The sequence below is a fragment of the Leptonychotes weddellii genome, chromosome 5 (genome assembly GCF_054177405.1).
Source record: "Leptonychotes weddellii isolate Sample4059 chromosome 5, ASM5417740v2, whole genome shotgun sequence".
Classification (NCBI taxonomy): Eukaryota; Metazoa; Chordata; class Mammalia; order Carnivora; family Phocidae; genus Leptonychotes; species Leptonychotes weddellii.
In genome coordinates this window covers 117,873,344-117,893,254 of record NC_138373.1, presented here as the reverse complement: position 1 = coordinate 117,893,254, position 19,911 = coordinate 117,873,344, and the positions used below count along the sequence as shown (strand labels likewise).

At 41.6% G+C, this 19,911-nt stretch overlaps 1 protein-coding gene across 3 annotated transcripts in view; it reads left to right on the top strand.

Moving 5' to 3' along the window:
• The window catches only part of PTPRR (protein tyrosine phosphatase receptor type R), a 232,924-nt gene that overhangs the window by 144,748 nt on the left and 68,265 nt on the right, over positions 1-19,911 (top strand). The gene's annotated exons all lie outside the window — the stretch shown is intronic.

Sequence of the window (19,911 nt, the reverse complement as noted above, 5' to 3'; positions counted from 1 at the left end):
AGGGCTGCTGATGTAATACTACCTTCTTTAATTGTTGTTAAAACTCTGGTAGGTAGAAGGACTAGAAATAAACTTAGGGTATTTCCTGACAAAGTCCACATTGTTTGGAGTAAGGTAGAAATGATCAATGTCACAGATAATTTTTTTATAAAGTTTTCCCTCTGCTTCCTTTGAGTAAATGAATAGTAAATATCTCAAGATCCATGACATTGTTTTTGTTGCCTTACCTGCCTTTGTGATGTACTTTTGCTGACATTCTCATTTAAAGCAAAGCCAACGTGGGGTGCCTGGGTGGCTCAGTCGGTTGAGCATCTGACTCTTGATTTCAGCTCAGGTCACGATCTTGGGGTCCTGCGATCAAGCCCTGTGTAGGGGTCCGTGCTCAGTGGGGAGTCTGCTTGAGGGTTCTCTCTCTCCACCCCCCCACCACTCCCCCAACTCATGCTCTCACTCTCTAAAATAAGTAAATAAATCTTTTTAAAAAATTAAAAATAAATAAATAAAGCAAAATCAACATATGAAAACCAGGATATGCAAGGTATATAAATGAGGGGCTAATTCTTTACTTCCTCAAAATATTAAGTAAAGCTTCCCATAGAATTTCTTAAAATAAGAAACTTCCTGTTTATATTTAAAATACAATTGATATTATATCTAATATTGCATGTCAGGGTAGTGGGGGAAGTGAGAGGCTCTCAAGGTACACTCCCTGGTTCATTCTCCTCTTATTTTCCTATATCTTCATTTTCTATCACTGTCCTTTTTGTTGCCTTAGGTTTTTAGATCACATCTCTAAATTTTTATTATATTTCCTATAACACACACACATGCACGCACACGCACACGTCACATCCCTTCAGAAAATATAAGAACTTCAGAAGATAAGGTGGTCATTCAAATTTTTTTGTAAGTATTACCAAAAAACAGTGAATGAAGTAAAAAGACAGGTATTGTTGCAGTGATCCCCAAAGTCCTGTAAAGGGAGAACATTTGACTCCGTAACAGAAGAATGGAGAGCAATCAATTCTTCCTCATCCCCCAACTAGTTGGTTTCCGGATGGATCCGTGTGGGTCTCCAGGTACCATTTTCTTAGTTGGGTACCACTACATTGCTGTCTTGGGCTGTAGATGAGATGGAACTTTCTCCCTGAGGCCAATCAGGAATCAAGAGAACTGGATGCCAGATCCAGCTCTGCCATTGCTGAATTCAGTGGCTTCATATGAGTCATGCACCTATCTGGGCCTCACTTTCCTCATCTGTGATATGAAGGGGTAAACTTGACTTGTTTGCTTCCTTCAGGCTCTTTTGCTTTTGTCACCCAAATTAGTTTTATACATTGATGTTTGCCTCAAAGAAAACCTTAAAGCAGGTGTCTGGGCATTGGTGTGTACCAAGGGTGGGGTGATCGAAGAGATCTGCTCAGATGAAAGCAATAAGGTGGTCATTTTCTATAGATGATTTAAACATGATAATAAAACTACCCAAAAGTCAGACTAACTTTTATTACCATCATGCACCACCAATTCTAAGCAAGGCCAGCAGTTAAATCCCCTAAGGAATACCTATTGCCAGAATTTTGCCTTTTGTAGGCCGCTGCTGGGCAGGTTTGAATTTCAAAAGCATAAGGTTAAGTATCTCTTTCTTCATTTAAATGAAGTGAATGTTTGAGAAGGGAGAGTACAGAATGGTGTCTTACTCATCTTTATGGTCCCCATGGGGAACTCTGTGTAATCAGTGTCTATAAACTGCCCTGGATCCCCACCTATCACCTCCCACTTCCTTCCCACTTCAGAGGAAGAGAAAGCTACTCTGTCCACAAAGGCTCCAGGTCATGCCCTCTCAATCCTGATAACTTACTCCATCAGTTTTCCTTCTCTTTTTTCAACTGTGCCCTCTTTGCTAATGCAAAGATTGTAAGAATGGTATCAGGACTAGCATGCGTTACATATTTCACATGTATTATTTTATTTCATCTTCTCTGCCTGATCTAATCCTCTTCTTCCATTCAGACTGTATACTCTTCAGATTTATCTTGCTATAACACTATTTGCATTAGATGACTCTGCTGTGTAAAAGTCCTCAAAAGCTCCCCTGTGCCTACAGGCTTAAGCACAGACCACCTTGCTGGGCCTCAGAGGTCCTATGCTATTGGTCCCTGGTCCTTCTTTCCAAATGTGTTTGCCACTACCCCCAAAAATAAACCTTCCATTCCATCCACTCTGTTCTCCAGGGTGCTGGGTTCCTGTCTACATCTGCATCTTTGTTCACCTGGTCCCTATTCTCTCTCCTCCTACTCCTTCTTCTCCTCCATCTATCTCTAGTCTCCAAATCCCAACCAAAACTTACCTCCTACCGTTGGCTGTGGCACCTATCCATAGCCACATGGAGTCTTCACACCTCTGAATTCTCACATGTACCACTCCCCTAACAGTGATTTTCATTAAAGAATAATTCAGAAAGGGACTAAAACTGGTTTTCAAGTAGTTTGTCCTATCCCTTCACCAGCTTGGAAGACCCTTAAGGACAGGTGTAGGCTCAAGATACTCTTGTGTCTCCCATGGTTCCTGTGACCCCGGTACATTGTAAACACCACAAAATTATGGAGTTAATTAATTAATGTGCATCTGCATCTGGAGATCTCATGTATTTCCAAAGAGCCTTCCATAAGAACAAATGGCCTATGATAAACTACAGAGCTGAGTCTCTGTGCTAATATTACATCTGACATTCACTAAGTAAGTGATTCAACATGTTAAGTCCTTTGTTGTGTAGTTTTCACAATGTACAAAACAGGTTTGATAATATCTGTTCTGCCTTTTTTCAAAGGACACCATAAAATTAACAATCAATAGAAAATGGCATTTTGTCTGTGAGAAGGAAAAGGAAATCTAGTATTCCTTTTGTTTTGTTCTGTGATCCCATTCCACAAGCCTATACTAGGTCAGTTACATTTTTGAACTTGGGAAAGTTGAAACTGTTTTTTTTTTTTTTTTACTGAATTGATAAAGTTGAGCCGGCCATTTGACATCATAAATATTTATTTTATTTTCTTTTTTTCGTATTTTTAAACTGTCAATTGACTTACAGTTTTTCTCATCCTATTTATAAATCTATATTTATGAATTTGACCATCTAATGTAATTATCCAATTAAATCTACTCTCATCTAACAAATGAATTCATTTCCCATGGGGGGGTCCATGAATTGAAGAGATACATCCAGAGGCCTGCCCCACACCTACTGCGTGTAAAACTTGGAACTTGTTTGTTCACCTGTGATGAGGAGAGCGGCAGGTGCCTTGCACAGCTCTTGTGACAGTTAAGCTAAACAATGAATGTCACATGGCTGGCACAGCAGGAGACCATAGCTAGCTCCTGTTCTTTTCTCTTGTCCCATCCCTGTCCTCCTCAGAGTCCCCGCTTGTCATTCTCAAGGAAACTATATACAAGCCAGGTTCCAAATGTCCAGTAAACCAAAGATCACATTCAGACCCTAGAATGATACATTTTTTTCCACTGGGAAAACAGAGAACTTGTAAATACAGATTCCTGCACATTTCCCCTTTAGGTTACTGTACGACAGCCAATTTTATGGAAAGGAAATTAACAGGCAGACAGGGAGATTCACATTATTTCCTCATTTGATTTTTCATTAGGAATAAAAGTGAGCAAGGACAGCTAAGGAAATGTTCATCGCTGTGATCAGTTAATGGGCTAGAAGAAATACGCATAATGGAGGTTTTCTATCGCAACTGAAGCCTCCACAGGCCCCCAAGGGTTGTCAATACCCAATGAATGAACATTCTCTAACTTCTCCTAAACTATACCTTAATATGGTTTATTTTGGTCCATAAGTACTGTGCAAGTGATGATGTAACACCCAGATGTGTGATTTTAAAGGGTTTTTTTTAAGGCTGAGCCTGGGAGATTTCTATCAAAGCTAAAAAGATGTCTACTGTAGTGGAAGCAATGAAAACATGAGCCTGACCAAGAACATGTTGAGTATTCTACACCTAAACAAAAAGTTTTGTTTGCTGTAATTTCCTCCAGGCAAGATGGAATGTTCCGTCTGTCCCCTGCTCTCCCTAGTGGAGAAACATTTCAGTGCTCAGAAATTTTGACTTAGAAGATACCTAACTGCTTCTCAACTAATCTCCCTTTGGGAAATAAAAGAAAAGGAAAGCATATAGAATAGACACACCTGAATATCAGGGTTCAAAGTATACAAAAATATTCTGGAAATTAAAATCTGTATTCATGAAATAGACCCATCAGTGAAAATGGAGCCAACTCCCTCACTTTCTGTCTAGGGAAACAGAGACCCAGAATCTTCTCTTTTAGGTCTTGGGGAGAAAAGCCTAGCCTGGGACAAGGAGTCTTGTCCAAGTGATTTATTGAGAGGAGGCTCTCAGGAGAAGCCTAAAGGGAAGTAGGGGAGGCAGAACAGGAGAAAAGAAGCCAAGCAAAGAGGTGGTTTCAGCTGCCATCTGATCTCAGCCTGTTCACACAGGGAGCCCTGAAACATGAGTGGTACTTCACGGAACAGTTGTTGCACCTCGAGGCAAACAAACATCTGTACCCGCATGTCAGTCAGCCATTGACTGCAGGCCATCCCGGGGACGGCAGAAGCATAACCCTGTAGGCACCTCTGGCCTGGGCCACTCCCATCAGCCAAGGGTGATTCTCCAGAGAAGCGGCACGGGCGTGCCATTCACATCCAACCCTCGCAGCAGTGGGGGCGGGGAGAGGGGCGGGGCGAAGGCCATCTGGGTGGGGCGCCAACCGCTTTACACTACTGGCCAAAGGTGACGGACGACACTAGTTACAGCAGAGCTAGGTTTACACTCCAGGTTTCCTTGATCTTTCCTGTGATACACATACCAAGTAGCCTCCTTTATAATAAACACCAGTCGTTCTGAGGGAACCTATGACCCAACACCACTGAACACTATCACCCATGACTCATTTTTTCAGCCTGACAATATGGGAATCATAGCATAACACGTAACAAGCAACCATTTGGAAGTTAATCCGAATTTAATTCCAAGTAACATCAATCAAAACAACGACTCAATAACGTTTATTGACCCTTTACATGCATGATCTCATTTAATCCTCACAAGGGACTTATTATCCCCTCCTTATGGTGAGGAATGGACGCTCAGAGAGTTTAAGTTACTGCCCAAATAACATAATAGTAAGTTACTGGGCTTGTGAGAGTGACAAATAGAATTTGAGCCCAAGTAATTTGGCTCCAGAGCCTGTACTCCTAACAAGTACTATATTGGAGTGGGGGGCGGGGGGGGAGGTATGGGGAGTGCATTCCTATATTCTATGGAAAATCAGTAAAAAATAGATTACAAATCAGTGTCTAAGTAGGTATATTATGGAGTGTCACACTGTTATTCCTCTTAGCAAATTTCATGCTTGGCTATCAGAATGTTTTTCAGATCCCAAACAAGTAAAATTCCATGTTGTGAGGTAGATTTAAAACACGCAAGTGGAGCACCGTCTCACTCCCAGTCTCGCTCACTGCCAGTCTCAGCCTTTCCTCCATCTGGTTGTTCCCAGACACCAGGTGGATATCCAACATAAATCTTCATATAACCACTATGTTCTACCTCCTCCTAGCTGACACAGTTGATAGAATCTTAAGCTTCCCTTATTTTTGATTATCATACCCTTATAAAGTACTGTTATGGGGATGTCCAGAGCTGGGGAGGCCTTGGAAATATGCACAAGCCCTTTGCTTACAGTCAACATCGAACTCTTTTGTCTTTTTTTTTTTTTTTAAGGATTTATTTATTCATTTGAGAGAGCGAGAATGAGAGAGAGTACATGAGAGGGGGGAGGATCAGAGGGAGAAGCAGGCTCCTCGCCGAGCAGGGAGCCCGATGCGGGACTCCAGGATCATGACCCGAGCCGAAGGCAGCCGCCCAACCAACTGAGCCACCCAGGCGCCCCTCTTTTGTCTTTATTTGTAGGATAGACAATGGTTGCATTTTTATGGAGGTGTGTTGGGATTCTGAAGGGTTAGGGAAAAAAAACTTTAAAGCGTTCCTTATTTAAACAAACACACACCAGGATTAAGAAAAGGGAGACAGAAGTTTTGAAATCTGCTCAAAAATTAATGGCAAGTCATGAGACAAAAGGTGATCGTGGTGAATGAGAGAAATGACAGGGGATACAACCCAGGGTGAAAAGAGCAGAGGCCAAGATCTACTTTGAAGGAATTAAAAGTAGTAGAGTTCTGGGGCGCCTGGGTGATGCAGTCAGTTAAGCATTGGACTCTTGGTTTCAGCTTAGGGTCCTGATCTCAGGATGGTGAGGTCGAGCCCCAGGTCAGGTCAGCACACAGCACGGAATCTGCTTAAGACTCTCTTTCTCCCTCTGTCCCTTCCCCAGCCCCTGCACACATGTGTGTGTGTGCACGCGCACATGCTCTCTCTCTCTCTCTCTCAAATAAATAAATCTTTAGAATAAATAAATAAAAGTAGTAGAGTGAGTTCTGCCTATAAATGGTAAAAATTGGCCACCACTTGTTGGCAAGCAAAGACCTAGCTTCTCTCCAAGCCGACAAGTGTTTGAGCCCTGGGTGGCCCCTGGTGGAATCACAAGAGTTTAAGTCCCATTGTGTGCTCCTCTCTGTGTCTTTCACCAGACCACCCATGACCCAGGCTCCTGCATCCTGAGATTCAAGCAGAAAAGGTTTCTCAGCATGCCATCCCCACCCATCTTTCAACACCCGTTAACTTGCAAATCTGATCCTGGACACTGGCTTCCAGCTTTACTAGGTGATCTCCATTTCCACTCCCCTGATGGGGGGCAAAGCCCAATTCTTTTCTGGGAACTCTTAGAGCCATTCTGGAGGCTCTGACCTATTTTAGAGCAAATTAGGCTTATTTCCCCTAGCTGCATAATGTTAGCATCTCTATAGAGTTCTCCCTTGTCCTGCCCCTAAAGAAGAGGTTGTTGCCGTATAATGTTTTGAGGCTCACTAATTCCTCTACCCGTGATCAAATTAGAGTTTTCCTATGGAGAGTCCTAAATGCGGGGCTTTTTCAAATGAGATTACAAGTCTTTGCTAGGGGACGATGTTCCAGGTCTAAATGTACAGGTTGACAATTAGGTGAAATGGCCTTTTTTGTAGAAGCATTTTAATCAGGGCAGGCACAGATGATTCCCAGAGTACGTCTTGCCTCCTATTTTGAGAGAGACCAGCTCTGAATTTTCGTTACTGTGTCAGGGGATTGTTTTTTTACCTTGCAGGCAGACGGTTGCCTTTGGAGTTCTTTGAAATGTGTCATAAAGCTACAGCTCACGGTTCTGCTCTGTGCATTTTCTGGACTTCTCGAACATTGTTTTCCTATGAAATGATGCTCTACTCTGTTCTCATCAGATTTTCCCAGCTATTGATAACATGACCTCTATAGCAAAATAGTGAAAAATCAGATTACCCACAGCAGGTGACTTTAGCAAAATTATTTTTCAACTGATGGATTTGGGTTTTTTTGTTTCTTTGTTGTTGTTTTTTTTAACCTGGACGTATATCACAAATGTTAAAATGTCATTTCCATTCAGTAATGCCTCCTGATTATGTGGATGTAATTTAAACAAGGTGGGAGGGCTCTGTTCTCCCATACGTTCTGAAGCCGGCCTGGATGAAGCCTATCGTAGAATGTGCAAAGAGTACCCTCTAGTGGAGAACTGCATGTTGAGGCCATTATAAGCCAGTGTCATCTAGGGAAAAGGAAGCTCATTCTTGTTTCTGTTAAAAAAAAAAAAAAAAAAATCCATAATGACTTGTAATGTCCTCTCTGGCAGGTGAGGCATAATCTTGTTTGGCAGATACTTTAGAAAAAGGTCTCGGTGTAGTGATGCAAGAGCTGTAACTTGAGAAATAACAAATTGGTATGAACACTTCCATTTGAAAGTGATGTGCTTTCTAACAATGCTTAGCATCCAATCATTTTCATTTCTCATTCAATCCACAAGTAATTTTTAAGACAATGGGTCAAATGAAATTAATATTGCCTAATGTAGATTATAATATATAAATCCTTTTACTCAGGAGCCAATTTTTATTCTAAATTAGAGGTTTGATTGTGAGCCTCAATAACTGTCCCTTTTCCCAGGCCCAGCCATCCTGCCTGCCCCACCCCCCAGCCCCCTCCTTTTCTCTCTTGATTCTGATTTCCCCACATGGTGGTGTCTCTAGCACCATGCCTGACACATACTACCTATGCTATGAATATTTGTTAAATTTCGATGTGAAACAAAGGAACAAGTCCTTAAAATTAGCTTAATTTTATGGAAAGAATTACTTCAAAAACGAAGCAAAACAGATGATCCCTGTCTTCTCCCCGTTGGCCTACAGATGTGAGTCTCTGGTGCTGGAGGGTTGCCTGGCCTCATTGACAACCATGAGGGAAGAGTCTGAGCTGCTCTCCTTGCATGTCCTCGATATCACCCTGCACCACTACGGGGAGCTTATAACAACCCTTCTTGCCCTGCTCTCAATATAGTTTCCTGAATGATTCGTTTTATTCTTGTTATGTTTTATTTGCCATTGCCTTTTGACTTCTACAGTAGTATTTTGCGACTAAACCCCATTCAGAAGAATATTCTTCTTTTGATAGAATCCTTAGGCTACTTAAGGATCCTGAGAAACAAATAGGAATTTTAAATCCACTTTAAGCAATAATGATCATAGGAATGATTAAGTGCTATAACAGTGAATACATTAAAAGTATGGCAAAGACCTACCACAGCCTGAAAGAATATACCTCAAATGTGTATCCTTAGCCATGTGAAGTCTCCGATGGGTGCTCAGCACTGCTCAGAAATATGTTGCTTTTCTCAGTTAGCTCTTTCTCATTGCCCCAGGCAGTTTTTCCAAACTTGCTCTGCTCTCCTTAAATTCCCTTTCCCCCATCCCAGCCATAGAAAAAACAAGACCTCTGGGAATAAACTACCTCTACATCACGTCTCCTCCCCTTCCCAGACTCCACAAATATCTCCTCTCTCTCTCTCTCTTTCACACACACACACACACACACACACACCCCACACACAAGTCAAATCTCCTAAGAACTCATTATCTGTTTCCTTGCTTCCTAGTTCCACACATATAATAAGGGTTCTTAAATATTGGCTGAATAATACAAAGTTAGCCTTACTCATCAGAGTTAGCTTTACTCATCCGTTTCAGTTCTGAAATGTCCATTTAGTTCTAGAAAGGCCCAGGACATGGAAAACTTCTCACGTGCCATTTTATTCCTGGGTACTTAATTTCTCCAACCCCTTTATGTGACCAATGAGTTTGGAAGTCTGCTCAGCTTAATATATAAGTCTTGTAAAATTAAAGAGACTCTATCCTGAACCTGTTATTACAGCACAGAAATGCATCAAGACCCTCAGGCATGAAAAATCATGTAGCTGAAAGATCTCATATATATAAAATAATGGTTTAGAAATCTAAACAGATCTCAAATAACAAGATTGCAGATTTTTCCAGGTGAGGCAAGACTTCATCTTAGAATATCCTGTAGAGCTTTGTATGGGGTAACTGTCCTTATTCTTGTCTTTACTTTCCTAACTGCATTTTAAAATTTCAGTCTTTTTAAAAAAAATACTCCTAAAACTTTTGCAGAGGGAAAATTCTTCCATCCAACTTCTTGATATAGGTGATCTTCATAATCTTGACCGTAACAATGATGGCTTATTTTCCATCACTGTTTTGTGGAACAGAGTATTTTTTCACTTTTTAAACCAGCCTTTGTTGTGTATTATGTCGACTTTAAAAGCATTTTATTGCCCACTCTGTCCTCATAGTTCATGGAGTGTTAAACGTATTGGAGGTGGCAATTAATAGAAAAAAAAACAAATTAATAGAAACAGGTTCTATTCTAGCCAAAAACTGGGTAAGGGAAGGGATTTGGTATTAGAGCAGTTCAAAGTAGAGTGAGTGTACTTCTGGTTCAATCGGTGAGAATCAAAGAATGTAAGCAATAAAGCATTATGCGTATACCAGGTTGGGGGAGGAAGATCTCACGTATTCTGTTATTTGGGCAGACTGAGTCTAAGAGCTTGGTTGATAGAGATTTTGGAAGCATATACACAGAGGTATTATTGGAATAATTAATCCCTATTAAATGTGAAATCCTTGAGAGCAGTGAGGGACATGCTCAGGGACATGCTTAAATACTTAAGAAGTGGTGACTCCAAGATTTCTAATTTCTAGTTTAAATGTATCCTACTAGATATGCCCTGTAGGGGGTGCACTGAAACAACAGTGTGCTTTAAAAGTGAAAACCTAGGTCCCTCTGTGTGTGACAGAAATTCCCAAGTGCGGCTTTACATCCTCTGCAGAGATACCAGTAAAATCTAAGGTGGGGAGAGTGTCTCATGAAATCTTTCATATGCTGTTAATAAGAGTGTCCCTGAAGTATGTTTACTTGTTACATGTCTTTCAGTACTTTTATCCCCCTAGGGGTGGGAGGAGAGGAACAAAATCAAGTCGCATTAGAATGTCAAGATCCTAAAAATATTGATAATGCGTAAAATCATAAAAAACAGTAAAACATGGCTTAAACATGACCCCACACTTTTTTTTTTCTAAATCACAATTATTCTTCAGAATACTAAACTGTGTACTTCAGTAGAATAAATTGTAGACTCCTTGGGATAAGGATATCTTAACACCATTGGTATTCTTATTGCCTGTCAAGGTGCCTGGAGCACATTAGACCCTCATAAATACTTAATCCCTTCCCTCATTCCCACTCAGTGTTGGTGGCAGTGGTCGTGATGGGCATGGCGAGAGTCTGGAAGCAGGTGGTGGTCATATATTAGATCGAGGGGCTTCCTGAAAAGTCAATCATGCAGCATTTTAGAGTTGAGAGGAAACTTAACAGCAATGGCCACTAGACCTAATTTCACATCCGACTCCCCTAGGGAAACTTTGTAACATTTCTAAACTTTCTTCTAGATAGAAACATTTCTGGATAGAACTTTCTCCCCCCATCTAGATAGAATTTCTAGATAGGAAATATTCTCTATAAAACTAAAAAATTTAGCCTCAGTAGCTCTGGGGAAGAGTTGAGATAGATACTGATATAAATATATAGATCTAGATCTATACACATGAGAGATATATACTGATATATACATATGTATTTTAAATATATTCATATACTTAAATTCATGCATATAATCTAACATAGTCTTATATTTAACTGCCTATGGATGTTCAAATATACTTAAATTACTCTCCTTTCTATTTCTATATTTAAATTACTTGCATTTGAGAACCACAGTGTGAGTGGTCCTGGCCCATGTCCCAGGGAAATTCCTGTAACTCTGCAGCGGGTGGCAGAGCCTGTGATGTGGAAGCAGTGGGCACTCCCCTTACTGGAAGCAGAACCCCCGAAACCGAAACCACTTGTCAGTTGCAAAGCTGGAAACTCTTCCAATGACTGTCGAAAGTCCCTTTCACTTTTAATCCCACCAACTAGTTCAACCACTCTTACCTGCTTCCTGAACACAGGGTTCCTGAGGATGGATTTATTACTAAAATTATTAGGATCACAAGATGCGGGCACTGGAAGATGACCCCTTCGCATTTTACTAGAGACAACGTTGACCAACTTGTTGACGAAGAACAGTAGATCCTCTGGGAACCATTGGTCAGCACTGGGTTATTCAGCCAAAGCACTGTAGTCAGATTGGTAGCCAGCTCTAGATTATTCCACATTTCGATCTAAATCAGTGGTTTTCACCTGTGTCCACACAAGGCCTCGGGGGAGAGCTGGGCTGGTGAGGCCTGCCCTTCTCAGACTCTTCAATGAGCGCAAGTCTCCATGCCCTTTTCCTGCTATTGGCCTTGCAGGAAGGGTTTTCTTTTCTTTCTTAACCAGGAGCCCCCAATTTTGAAAAGAGTTTCTTTTTTTTAAATTTTGTTTATTTATTTGAGAGAAGAGAGAGCGCACATGCATGAGCAGGGGGCTCGTCCCTGCTCGTGTCCCCAGGTCCTTGGGACCTGGGGACTCGGTCCCAGGGACCTGGGACCTTGGGATCGTGACCTGAGCCAAAGGCAGCTGCTTAACCGACTGAGCCATCCAGGCGTCCCTGAAAAGAGTTTTAAGACCACAGTTGTTTCCTCAGATAGGCTTGCTCAGGAGAAACCTCGCCAGATAGAATCAGAGGCATGAGGGGGAATACGGGTCTCATTCTGTTCTGGTACATGTGTCTTCCTCATGCTTCAGCAGTTGTGTGCAGAGCACATCCATTGCCCTGTTCGGAAGCATTTTTCATGAGACTCTTCTAGTGCAATTCCTCTGTATTGATGCAGTGAAGTAGCTACACCACCTATAATTCCCCTCAGTGGATCTGAGACATCTTTAGGGTTTCCTAGGGCTGTTTATCACAAATATAAATCCAAAAATAATTCCTAGAAAAGCCATTGCTTACCCTCAGATACATTTTTCATTGACCATTTGGAACACCTGATCACAAAACAAAAGTGTCTGATAACTTCTCTTAGAAATTCTTCTATCGATTTTTCTGGTATAATTCTTTACAGAGTAACTCTGATGCATTACCTATTATTTATGCTTAAAAGTTAATCAAGAGGTTATGTCACTGACTCAGTGTCACCTAACTGACCATGGGGAGCCATGGAAGGAATATAGGGGGCCTGCCTCCAGACCCTAGGCTGTCAACCATTGTACATACATTTCTAGGCCCTTACATTTCTACCCAAATTTGAAACCTGATTTTTCCCTTAAAATGTCTTGCTTGCAGTAGGTACATGATAGATATTTGTTGCACTGAATTGGATTTTTTGATGAAATTTTCTTGAATTAAGTTGACTAAAGTATAAGGAAAAAGATTAAGCAGATGGAAAAGGAAGAGGAGGAAGAGGGGAAGGAGAGAGAGGAGGGGAAAGAATCATTCTTTATTGGGTTTTAGCTTGAGGCTCCTGGACAATCTCCCACAAAGATAGGCTGCAAACATCACCTCATCATGACCCTTCTGTGATGTGAGTCTACATAAGAAGCAATATTATTTGACCATGAGCATCCCATGTAGGCCTAGATGGGCATTAGAAAGGCTCTCTCCTGGCAAAGAGAGACAAATTGTTGAGTTTGCCTTTAACAGGAGCTGTGCTAGAGATCTAAGTGTAGGCTAACTCATCCCAGAACTTGACAAATAGTCTAGAAATAAAGTCATCATTTGACCTCTCTATCTCATAAAATCAGATATTTAATCCTTTGACATTTAAAGTGTCAGGATGAATGGAATGGGAAGAAATCAGAGAGGGAGACAAACCATGAGAGACCCTGGACTCCAGGAAACAAACTGAGGGTTGCAGAGGGGCGGGTGGGGAGGATGGGGTAACAGGGTGATGGGTATTAAGGAGGGCACGCGTTGGGATGAACACTGGGTGTTATACGCAACTGATGAATCATTGAACACTACAACAAAAACTTACGATGTACTATATGCTGGCTAACTGAACATAATAAAAAAAAATAAACTAAAAAAAATAAAGTGTCAGGACAGTTGGTAAGGGGAACAGTAAATAGATTAAGGGTTGCTTTGTCATTATTCTAAAAACAATCACCTACTCTGAATGCTTTTCCATTCTTTCCCTCTATTTTCTCCATCCTGTTAAAACCATTTGTTCTGCAAGGATAGTTATCAGTGTATATAAACTCACCCAAGTTGGCTATGGTATATTTTTTTTTAATATTCAATCCCCAGATCAATAACTGGGGGATCTGAATTTTTTTTTCCACATTCTTAATTCTTTAGTGACAGAGCATAAGAACATAGTACATTGAAAAGCCTTAGATTTCCTGACTAAAATATAACTGCCTTTCCTAGTTTGGAGGATAATTTTACTCCATTGTGCTTTATTTATTCTCAGTAGAACTTGTGGGGATTGTTCTCAGGATAATGTCAGGGTAATTGTTCAAAACTGAGCTACAGGCCAACCCAAGAGCATTCTCCTGGGAATAGCTTGGCTAAAATACACAAAAGATCTCTTCTCTTATCAAAAATATTTCTTCTTAAACATAAAGACAAATGAGGAAAGGTTTGACACGAGATAAAAATAACAATGAAATAAGTCAGGAACTGAATGCCTTATGTGATCTTAGTGCATAGAGGACATGTAAATGGCGGCTCCTGGTCCTATGTCTTCATGCTCTTTTTATAATAGGATGATCTATAAGATGCCTTCTGAACATGGAGAAGGGGTGCCTTCTATACCCTTCCTTTCTCAGTAAGAGAGTATTGGCCATGAGGCAATACCAAATATTGGTAAATATGAAACCTCAGTGTTTCTCCAGCCCTTATAAATTTTTGTCAATTTTTTTTTTTTTTTTGAGAGGGGGAGAGAGAGGGAGGGGAGGGGCAGAGAAAGAGGGAGATTCTCAAGCAGGCTCCACGCCCAGTGCAGAGCCCAACACGGGGCTCGAACTCACGACCCATGAGATCGTGACCTGAGCTCAAATCAAGAGTCAGACGCTTAACGGACTGAGCCACCCAGGCGCCCCTAAATTTTTGTCAGGGAACCATACAAATAATGAACAATACAATGAACTATACAAATAACACGTTCTTATTGCAGAAAATTCGAAAGCATATTTAAGCCAAAAGCAAAACACAGAGATTATGTCACAGGCAGTCTGACCCCAGAGGCAACCCGTGCTAACGTTGTGTGAAGACTTCCACAGACACACGTACTCACTCGGCATACACCACACTTGTAGTAATCGCTGACACAGGGGCGGCCCTGATGACAGTGGCTACGGGAACAAGCACTGACCGAAGCTCTAACAGGAGCGGGAACAGCGGGAGCTGCCGGGGGGAGGGTGGCAACAGTGGTAACAGGGGAATTCATAACCACACGAGCCAGAACTGCAGAGGAAGCCGTAGGACATGCAGCAGCTGTACTGAAGGTGTCTTGAGAGCGGCCATAGCGGAGGTAACAGTAATGATGGGAATAATGCCAGTGCAGAGTTACATGGTGCTAACCAGCTGCCAATACTGGCCTGAGTGTTTTACATCTAATATCTCAATCAATCCTCACAACGAGCTAATGGCGTAAGCATACTAGTGTGTCCCCATCTTACAGATGACAAAACTGATGTGCATTCAGGTTGAGTCAACTGCCCATGATCACACAGTCTTTTTTTTTTTTTTTTAAGATTTTATTTATTTATTTGAGAGAGAGAGTATAAGCAGGGGGAGCAGCAAAGGGAGAGGGAGAAGCAGACTCCCGCCTGAGCAGGGAGCCGGATGCAGGGCTCCATCCCGGGACCCCAGGATCATGACCTGAGCAGAAGGCAGACGCTTAGCCAACTGGGCCACCCAAGTGCCCCAAGATTGCACAGTCTTAAGGGGCAGAACCTGAATGTGAACCCAGGCAGTCTTGGCCCCATAATTCACTCTTAACCACTACGCTGGTGGTAAAAAAGCTAGTATATTTTGCAAACATTTTTCTCCTGTGTTTCGTTATTCCTCAGCAACTTGCCACGATCCCTCTGTAGGCTTGTTTTTTTTCAGAGTCTTTGTGAACTCCTAAAAAATAAAGGGCAAATTACCATGCTGTTTAATTTGTCAGTATCTTTAGTTTATATGGGCTTCCACATAGCTAGATGCTTCATAAGCATTTGTGAATGGCTGAATAAAGCAACAAGAAATAAGCTTTCAGAATCCACACCGAAAGCAAATAGATTTGTGTTGGGCCAAACACACACCACTGTAATAAAACTGTTTAGTGCTGAGGGCAACAGCAGCTGAGGGGTTAAGAGAAACCATAAAAACAAACAAAAAAGGTAAATGTTGATGCTTTGGTTCCATTTTGTTTTCTGTAATTATATTTTGAAAGTTCAGGGGCACCTGGGTGGCTCAGTAGGTTAAGCGTCTGCCTTTCGCTCAGGTCTTGATCCCAGGGTCATGATCCCATGTGAGCAGGGAGCCTGCTTCTCCCTCTGCTCCTCCCCCTGCTCATGTTCTCTCTCTGTCTCTCTGTGTCTCTCTCTCAAATAAATAAGTTAAAAATCTTTTAAAAAAAGAAGAAAATTTAGGTTACAACTTATATTTGTAATATTAATCTGTTTATATCCCTGGGGCTGTCCTTATACAAAAGATTCCCTCTGCCCTCAGAAAGCTATAATCCAAGATAGTGAAACGAAAATACACTCCAATGCATTAGTAAAATGTTACTTCTTGAGTGAGGGGAAATACTGAGTCTTGGGCAAAATATGTAAGTCCTCGCATAAGTTTGAATTCCCGTGTCCTTTTTAATGATTTCAGACTGCATGCCCAAAGTGGCAAAATTAGAAGTAAATATACTGCAAACGTAAAATAATTTTACGGGAAAAAAGTGACCTCACAGTTATCTCAGGACTTTTCTGCTCAGGGTTCCAAGCTGAACTTTTGATGATACGACTTGATTTAATCTCCAAGTCTCTTATCTGTAGTTTATTCTTGTTACTGCAGTTGCTACTGGTTTTTAACTTGTACACAGGAAACCAGTGCCAATCAATTCCGTTCCCATGGTGACAGGAAACCCTGGTTGGTCAGATGTTGATTGTGCTTGCTATTCATGCTCCACCCATCATACTTTCTTCCCTTTTGGCTGAACTTAAGACAAGTTAATCAGTGCTGGACATCTGGCAGACAGTTTTGGTGTCTTCTCAGTGATTTGTTGACCGGCACAGTTAAAAAGTAAAAATCCAGCGCATGAAACTTGTAGACACTCGCTATAAACGCTGCCAGGGGTCCCTCGTAAGGCTTTGCGTGGAAGGCCCATCTTTACGTTTTAACTGAAAATGTGAATTTTCTCAAGTAATGAAACATCTGTTGCGTAAACAGTTCACCTTTTTCACGGTAGTGAGTGGCTTACCTCACCCTATTGTAAATTCCAGATACGAAATGTGTGACGGGGACAAGGAAAGGCTCAGAGAATGTTAAGCTTTTTAACAGGTCTCTGCTGTTTGTGATTAATCTTTAGCCACCTGTGTATTTTCTTCCTAGTAAGTCTGATTCCTCATAAACATATGCTTTATCGCTGAGCACTCTTGAGAGCGGATGTTGGTACCCAGAACATGACAAATAAGATAACTCAGAATTGAAATCTAAGTGTAAAATCAAGCCAGATGATCTCCCCATTCCTCAAAGCCAAGCTTCTTTGGAGCCTCTTCTTTCAAACTCACTGTTTATGACTCTGTAAAAAGAAAAATGACCAACTGGCTACTAGCCTTGCGAACTATTTTCAGAAGTCATTAGTTTTAAAGACAGTGGGACTATCTGATTTTATCAGGTCTAGCAATAGTAGAGATCATGAGAAATGTACAAGAAATGTGGTGGAGGGTTTTTTTTTGGGGGGGGGTTGGGTTTTTTTGTTTGTTTGTTTGTTTTTCTGTATAGGAAGACGAAGGAAGGTAACAATACAGGAAGGTGAGATTAAGATAAACCTAAAAAGGGCAGGTATGTTGGACCGGATAGGCTTTTCCTGTTCCTAAAATGTCTTGTGTTCTTCCACAGGAAAAGCATTCTTATTCACCCGCAGCATTTGCAAGTCCTAGGCACAAGACCTAAAAGTGCCCTGGGTTGTGGTGGTAAGAAATCAGGAAAGAGGTGGGTGGGAGAGGAAGCGTCCATGGTGAGTCCATAACCAGGATGAATTTCCCAAAGGGCAGAAGAGTTTGACCATTTATTCATCCATGTCTCCTTTATTTTGAGAACAAACTCTGCTAGTTTATTCTTTCTTCGTATTTCCCACACCAAAATTTGAATACATTTAAAATTAGGGTCAACTCAGGGCATAGAGTCACCAAAGAATTGGTAAGCGTGAGCATTGAGAGCTTGCTCTTCTTGCTGACTCTGTCAATTCTGGTATCATCCAACTACCTTCCCAAAGATTTCTTTCCTAGCTGTATTAGCAGGGGGAGAATGTTGATCCACTAGAGGCCAGGCCTGCGAAATAAAGATTGAATGCTAGAAAAAGTTTGCAACGTTGTGAATCCTAATATTTTGCAGAGCCATAATCCGGGTTTTACCAATAGCGAAGTAGCAGAAAAGCCCAAGACACTAAATAAATATTTTTAAGCAGTCAGGGAGACTTGGCCTTGGCCAAGGCCCTTTAAAAAATCTAGTCGTGGGGCGCCTGGGTGGCTCAGTTGGTTGGGCGACTGCCTTCGGCTCAGGTCATGGTCCTGGAGTCCCGGGATCGAGTCCCGCATCGGGCTCCCTGCTCGGCGGGGAGTCTGCTTCTCCCTCTGACCCTCCTCCCTCTCATTCTCTCTGTCTCAAATAAATAAATAAAATCTTAAAAAAAAAAAAAATCTAGTCGTGAACCCAAATAGAATCTGGCAGCACACCTGAAATGCATTGGAAAGGCATTTAATATTCTCCCAGTTTCTCCCTCATTTTAGTTCCCGGTTTGATTTGCATGACCATCTCTTTGGACAGGAGAAATCCTCTGTGTGCCTGCTCTTCTTTCCACCTCTGATCCCATTGCAGCGGCAAGGAGTATACCCAAGTGTGTGTGTGGGCCGGGGGGTGGGGGGGGTGGGGGGGTGGGGGTTGGTGGCTGCCAGTTGTTATTCACAATAGCAGTGGGTGCCCCTGGTGAGATGCTAGCCAGGAGAAATGAGTGTCTATTCCTGGGCAGCAGTTTTACCAGGGGCAATGTTGACTCTGACTGTAAACAAAACTGTTCCCCTGGTTCTTTGGCATCGTCTCTAACCTACAAAGCTGAGAGCTTTAGGATGTTTGGCAGTAACATGCATAAGTAAGTGCTTTTGCAGGGCATCCAAGGAATAGAGATAACAATGGGTAAATGTCTGCAATGCAATTTCTATCAGGGACATATGGCTAGCGCATTTTTCTGGATGGTCGTGTTTATATAACACATGCATTTTAAATAACGAAACCTCTCTTGGCCTGCCTAGAATAGAAAGCATCAGTGCTACGAAGCAGCCTTCTGTATAAGCAAACCCTGTCCAGTGAAGAACCAAATCTGAGCTTTAATCTGAACCCAGACAGAAAAAGTTGTTAGGGCAAAGGTAAGGGAATGGAGGAAGTAAGATCATTTATTGGGCATATTTAAGTATAGGATAACATCCTAAGGTCTAGTATTAGTACTAAAAAAAAAAAAAAAAAAAAAGTCCCAGAATAGCTATTCCTCTGTATGGAGAGCAAAGAACTAGAATATCCTTGATACATCTCTGTGAATACTTACCATTTGTTGAGCAGCTGCTATGTGTCAGGTACTGTGCAAGATGCATTGTGGCTATATAATATTATTTCCTCCTCATAACCACCTCAGGAAGAGAGATTTTTATAATCTCAACTTTAATGATGAGGAAACTGAAACACAGACATTTAAGTAAATGCCGCAGAGTCTATAGGCTGCAGAGTCGAGCCCAGGTGTGTGTGCTAGCAAAGCTCACACTTCTTCCTATTTCCTGCCACCCCTGATGCCCAAGACACTCCGTAATTCCTCTGCTTTAGCCTTGTGTATGGATATATTCTTATGAATACAGATATCCATAATTAGACTGTATTCAATTTTGTCGGTGGAAAAATGGAAGCATTCTAAAATAAAATCATTTGTTTAGCCTACCCTGCCTAAACCCATCCCATTCGGAGAGGAGCTGGTGGTGCCCCCTTCTACCCCTAGATGGCACCGTTACGCCACTCGCAGAGGGAAAAATTCAGGGTCAACAGCAGGTTGGGCTTTTGCTTTTGTTGGAAGACGTCTGAGCAGTTCATTTCTCTGTTCCCCCAAATACTGCTGGAGATATTTGTTGCTGTTTTAAGATTTAAAGCCAAATGAAGTAGACAGGGAAAGGGCCACGTAACCATCCGAAAGCAGATGGGGAGTTGCAG